This window comes from Ranitomeya variabilis, chromosome 1 (assembly GCF_051348905.1).
Source record: "Ranitomeya variabilis isolate aRanVar5 chromosome 1, aRanVar5.hap1, whole genome shotgun sequence".
Taxonomy (NCBI): Eukaryota; Metazoa; Chordata; class Amphibia; order Anura; family Dendrobatidae; genus Ranitomeya; species Ranitomeya variabilis.
Genome location: NC_135232.1, coordinates 268,898,257 through 268,904,256, shown reverse-complemented (window position 1 = coordinate 268,904,256; position 6,000 = coordinate 268,898,257). Strand labels below are relative to the sequence as shown.

Genomic DNA, 6,000 nt, shown 5'->3' with positions numbered 1-6,000 from the left:
CAAAAAAATAAAAATAAAGTGCACTATACTGTAATCCAGCAACAACAAGAACATAATAACGTGCTACATAAACTGATTTAAAAAGCAACTTTCCGTGCTTTTACTTTGGCAAACTCATCAATAGTTTCATTTAAGTCTAGAGATGCCAACACATCATTTTCAATTGACAAGACTGCAAGTGAGGATAACCTGCTCTGTCATAGTGGACCTTAAATATGTCTTAATGAGCTTAAGTTTTGAAAAACTGCGCTCTCCTGAGGCCACAGAAATCGGGATGGTGCACAGAATCTGAAGTGCAGTCCAGCCTACGTCACACGCAGAGAGCCGAGCGACAGGGCGGGCGCCGGGCGGGCGGCACTGGGCAGGAGCAGGCGAGCAGCAGATACAGATAGCGCAAATGGCGCGGCGGGGGGCGCCACAAGAGGTGCGGGCGCCCTCAGGCCATTAAGCGTCTACATTGTGATCAGGGGTGGGATTCAAATTTTTAACAACAGGTCTTCTAAGTCGCGGCGGCCGGAATTTTGGCCACGCCCATTTTCAATAACCCCGCCCATACTAATAAGCCACGCCCAGTTCAATAGACAGACCAGACACCATATCACCACAGTGACCTATAATACTATCTACAAGGCACAAATACCGCCACACCATGACCAGATGACATATTACCACCACAGTGATCGAATAATATCAAATACAAGGAACGAATACCACAACATCATGACCAGACCACATATTACCACCACATAGTGACTGAATACTACAATACTGATCAATAATAAAAAAAACCACAATACTATCACCATAAGTGCCATTATACACAGGAGATCTGTACTTAGTATGCAGCGTCTGTGTATAGGTAATACAGTGATCACCGGTGACATACACAGGACCTCAGTATATAGTATACAGTGTATAGTGTCAGTGTATAGGTAACACACTGACTCACCAGTGACATCTCTAGGTGAAGTCCTTCATCTTTCATCCCGCACAGACCGCCATCACTTCATCCAGCCAGGACTCGTCTCTGCAGGAAATAACACAGTTATCTCGAGTTCCACTTGCAGAACACATTACTTAATTTTCCCAACTTCTACATTACACCACATGAAGAAGGCGACATAGTGTCACTCTACACAGTAATAGGACCGCCCCTCCATTTAAAACAGTATACTCAAAAAATAAAATAAATACATCACTGCAGTAATAATATCCCTTAATTAGCCCCTATGGTAATAATATTCGCCATCCTGGCCCCCGTGTGTCTCATTCCTGGCGTCAGCCATATATTCTCCCATCCTGCCCTAATGAGTATCTATCCTGCCCCATATGATCTTCCCATCCTGCCCCATCTGTCTCCATCGTATCCATCCTGCCCCATCTGTCTCCAATCCTGCCTCCAGTGTCTCCAGTCATGACGCCATGTCTGTCATCCTGCCCCGTGTCTCCATTCTGCCCCTGTGTCAAGCATTCTGCCCGTGTCCAGCATTCTGCACCAGTGTCCAGCATTCTGCACCAGTGTCCAGCTTTCTGCCCCTGTGTCCAGCTTTCTGCCCCCTGTGTCCAGCTTTCTGCCCCCTGTGTCCAGCTTTCTGCCCCAGTGTCCAGCTTTCTGCCCCAGTGTCCAGCTTTCTGCCCCAGTGTCCAGCGTTCTGCCCCAGTGTCCAGCGTTCTGCCCCAGTGTCCAGCGTTCTGCCCCAGTGTCCAGCGTTCTGCATCAGTGTCCAGCGTTCTGCCCCAATGTCCAGCGTTCTGCCCCTGTGTCCAGCGTTCTGCCCCTGTGTCCAGCGTTCTGCCCCTGTGTCCAGCTTTCTGCCCCAGTGTCCAGCTTTCTGCCCCAGTGTCCAGCTTTCTGCCCCCGTGTCCAGCTTTCTGCCCCCGTGTCCAGCTTTCTGCCCCCGTGTCCAGCGTTCTGCCCCCGTGTCCAGCTTTCTGCCCCCGTGTCCAGCTTTCTGCCCCAGTGTCCAGCGTTCTGCATCAGTGTCCAGCGTTCTGCCCCAATGTCCAGCGTTCTGCCCCCGTGTCCAGCTTTCTGCCCCAGTGTCCAGCTTTCTGCCCCAGTGTCCAGCTTTCTGCCCCAGTGTCCAGCTTTCTGCCCCAGTGTCCAGCTTTCTGCCCCAGTGTCCAGCTTTCTGCCCCAGTGTCCAGCTTTCTGCCCCAGTGTCCAGCTTTCTGCCCCAGTGTCCAGCTTTCTGCCCCAGTGTCCAGCGTTCTGCCCCAGTGTCCAGCTTTCTGCCCCAGTGTCCAGCTTTCTGCCCCAGTGTCCAGCGTTCTGCCCCAGTGTCCAGCGTTCTGCCCCCGTGTCCAGCGTTCTGCCCCCGTGTCCAGCGTTCTGCCCCCGTGTCCAGCGTTCTGCCCCCGTGTCCAGCGTTCTGCCCCAGTGTCCAGCGTTCTGCATCAGTGTCCAGCGTTCTGCCCCAATGTCCAGCGTTCTGCCCCTGTGTCCAGCGTTCTGCCCCTGTGTCCAGCGTTCTGCCCCAGTGTCCAGCTTTCTGCCCCAGTGTCCAGCTTTCTGCCCCAGTGTCCAGCGTTCTGCCCCAGTGTCCAGCGTTCTGCCCCCGTGTCCAGCGTTCTGCCCCCGTGTCCAGCGTTCTGCCCCCGTGTCCAGCGTTCTGCCCCCGTGTCCAGCGTTCTGCCCCAGTGTCCAGCGTTCTGCATCAGTGTCCAGCGTTCTGCCCCAATGTCCAGCGTTCTGCCCCTGTGTCCAGCGTTCTGCCCCTGTGTCCAGCTTTCTGCCCCAGTGTCCAGCTTTCTGCCCCAGTGTCCAGCTTTCTGCCCCCGTGTCCAGCTTTCTGCCCCAGTGTCCAGCTTTCTGCCCCCGTGTCCAGCGTTCTGCCCCCGTGTCCAGCTTTCTGCCCCCGTGTCCAGCTTTCTGCCCCAGTGTCCAGCGTTCTGCATCAGTGTCCAGCGTTCTGCCCCAATGTCCAGCGTTCTGCCCCAGTGTCCAGCTTTCTGCCCCCGTGTCCAGCTTTCTGCCCCAGTGTCCAGCTTTCTGCCCCCGTGTCCAGCGTTCTGCCCCCGTGTCCAGCTTTCTGCCCCAGTGTCCAGCTTTCTGCCCCAGTGTCCAGCTTTCTGCCCCAGTGTCCAGCTTTCTGCCCCAGTGTCCAGCTTTCTGCCCCAGTGTCCAGCTTTCTGCCCCAGTGTCCAGCGTTCTGCCCCAGTGTCCAGCTTTCTGCCCCAGTGTCCAGCGTTCTGCCCCAGTGTCCAGCGTTCTGCCCCAGTGTCCAGCGTTCTGCCCCCGTGTCCAGCGTTCTGCCCCCGTGTCCAGCGTTCTGCCCCCGTGTCCAGCGTTCTGCCCCAGTGTCCAGCGTTCTGCATCAGTGTCCAGCGTTCTGCCCCAATGTCCAGCGTTCTGCCCCTGTGTCCAGCGTTCTGCCCCTGTGTCCAGCTTTCTGCCCCAGTGTCCAGCTTTCTGCCCCAGTGTCCAGCTTTCTGCCCCAGTGTCCAGCTTTCTGCCCCCGTGTCCAGCTTTCTGCCCCAGTGTCCAGCTTTCTGCCCCCGTGTCCAGCGTTCTGCCCCCGTGTCCAGCTTTCTGCCCCCGTGTCCAGCTTTCTGCCCCAGTGTCCAGCGTTCTGCATCAGTGTCCAGCGTTCTGCCCCAATGTCCAGCGTTCTGCCCCCGTGTCCAGCTTTCTGCCCCAGTGTCCAGCTTTCTGCCCCAGTGTCCAGCTTTCTGCCCCAGTGTCCAGCTTTCTGCCCCAGTGTCCAGCTTTCTGCCCCAGTGTCCAGCTTTCTGCCCCAGTGTCCAGCTTTCTGCCCCAGTGTCCAGCGTTCTGCCCCAGTGTCCAGCTTTCTGCCCCAGTGTCCAGCTTTCTGCCCCAGTGTCCAGCTTTCTGCCCCAGTGTCCAAGGTTCTGCCCCCGTGTCCAGCGTTCTGCCCCCGTGTCCAGCGTTCTGCCCCCGTGTCCAGCGTTCTGCCCCAGTGTCCAGCGTTCTGCCCCAGTGTCCAGCGTTCTGCCCCAGTGTCCAGCGTTCTGCCCCAGTGTCCAGCTTTCTGCCCCAGTGTCCAGCTTTCTGCCCCAGTGTCCAGCGTTCTGCCCCAGTGTCCAGCTTTCTGCCCCCCAGTGTCCAGCTTTCTGCCCCCCCCTGTGTCCAGCTTTCTGCCCCCCAGTGTCCAGCTTTCTGCCCCCCCCTGTGTCCAGCGTTCTGCCCCAGTGTCCAGCTTTCTGCCCCCCTGTGTCCAGCTTTCTGCCCCCCTGTGTCCAGCTTTCTGCCCCCCAGTGTCCAGCTTTCTGCCCCCCTGTGTCCAGCTTTCTGCCCTGGGCCCCCCCCCGATCGCCGCTCTCAATAAAAAAAAAAAACAAAACAAGTTCTGCTTACCTGACCGCGATCCTGCTCTGTCTGGTTATCGGTGGGGGCGGCCATCTTCCTGAGGCCGCGCGTGCGTAGGTGGAGTGCTCTGCTGCCTGGGGCTTCAGGAAAATGGCCGCGGGATGCCGCGCATGCGCAGATGGAGATCGCGGCGGCCATTTTTCTGAAGCCGACATGCGAACAGGTAAATTCTGCGCCGCCGGCGACCCGCCCCCCGCATTGTGCCGCCCCCCGCATTGCGCCCCCCTTCCTACGCCACTGCTTGGCGCCCTGTGCGGCCGCACAGGTCGCACAGGGCAAAGGCCGGCCCTGGGTTCAGGCTATTGTGGACTGGGTGCAACCCAGGAATCTTAAGGGTCTTCAGAGCTTCTTGGGGTTCGTGAATTATTATGGGAAATTTATAAGGGGGTTTTCTCAGATTGTTAAACCTCTCACTGGCTTGACTCGAAAGGGGTCGGATACCAAAAATTGCCCATCTTCAGCCGTAGCGGCATTTTCTACTTTGAAAAAATGTTTCATGTCCGCCCCCATATTAATTCCCTCAGGCCCGTCTGAACTGTTTATTGTGGAGGTTGATGCTTTGGAGGTGGGGAGCGGGCAGTATTGTCTCAAGGACACTAGGGTTGAGCGACTTTTATTTTTATAGGATCGGGTCGGGTTTCACTCACGAAACCCGACTTTCTCAAAAGTCGGGTCGAGTGAAATCGGCCGATCCTATAAAAAAGTCGGGGTCGGGGTCGGCCGAAACACGAAACCCAATGCAGTGCAATGGGATACTATGGTTCCCAGGGTCTGAAGGAGAGGAAACTCTCCTTCAGGCCCTGGGATCCATATTAATGTGTAAAATAAAGAATCAAAATAAAAAATATTGATATACTCACCCTCGGACGCGCCCTGGTACTAACTGGCAGCCTTCCTTCCTAAGAATGAGCGCGTGAATGACCTGCGGTGACGTCGCGGCTTGTGATTGGTCGCGTGAGCGGTCACATGGGCGGTCGCGACCAATCACAAGCCGCGACGTCATCTAAGGTCCTTCACGCGCTCATTCTTAGGAAGGAAGGCTGCCGGAAAGAAGCAGGGCGCGTCCGAGGGTGAGTATATATCTAATAGGAATATACTTCATTCCTATTAGGTATATACTCACCCTCGGACGCGCCCTCGCGTCCGAGGGTGAGTATATCAATATTTTTTATTTTGATTCTTTATTTTACACTTAAATATGGATTCCGATACCGATTCCCGATATCGCAAACATATCGGAACTCGGTATCGGAATTCCGATACCAGATTCAGAAGATCGCCGACCTCATGGCCGGCCCCACACAGGGGTCGGGTCGGGTTTCATGAAACCCGACTTTGCCAAAAGTCGGCGACTTCTGAAAATGGCCGACCCGTTTCGCTCAACCCTACCGGCCACTTGAACCATTTTAAGACCTTGTGCTTTCTTTTTGAAAAAGTTCTCTTCTGCTGAGAGGAACTATGATGTGGGTAACCCAAGATATAGATTCCATCCTTCACAGCATGAGATGGGCCAGTGCGAGATGACAATGTTCCTAGGAGAGGCCTTTTTCATGCCCATTAGAAATCCCATTCCTTTAGTTTGCACCCGGACTGCATTTCCATCCTCCCTCCTTAGTATATCTCCCGACACGTTTCTTATGGCTTTATCATCAGGGGAGAAGCCACTTGAA

The 6,000-nt window shown here is 55.3% G+C and overlaps 1 long non-coding RNA gene across 2 annotated transcripts in view; it reads right to left on the bottom strand.

The window, feature by feature from the left end:
* Window positions 1-208: 208 nt before the first annotated feature.
* The window catches only part of LOC143793923 (uncharacterized), a 53,128-nt gene continuing 47,336 nt past the window's right edge, over window positions 209-6,000 (bottom strand). For both annotated transcript variants that reach the window (XR_013220336.1, XR_013220337.1), the window contains exon 3: window positions 209-1,027. This is a non-coding gene — a long non-coding RNA (uncharacterized LOC143793923). The remainder of the gene's footprint in view (window positions 1,028-6,000) is intronic.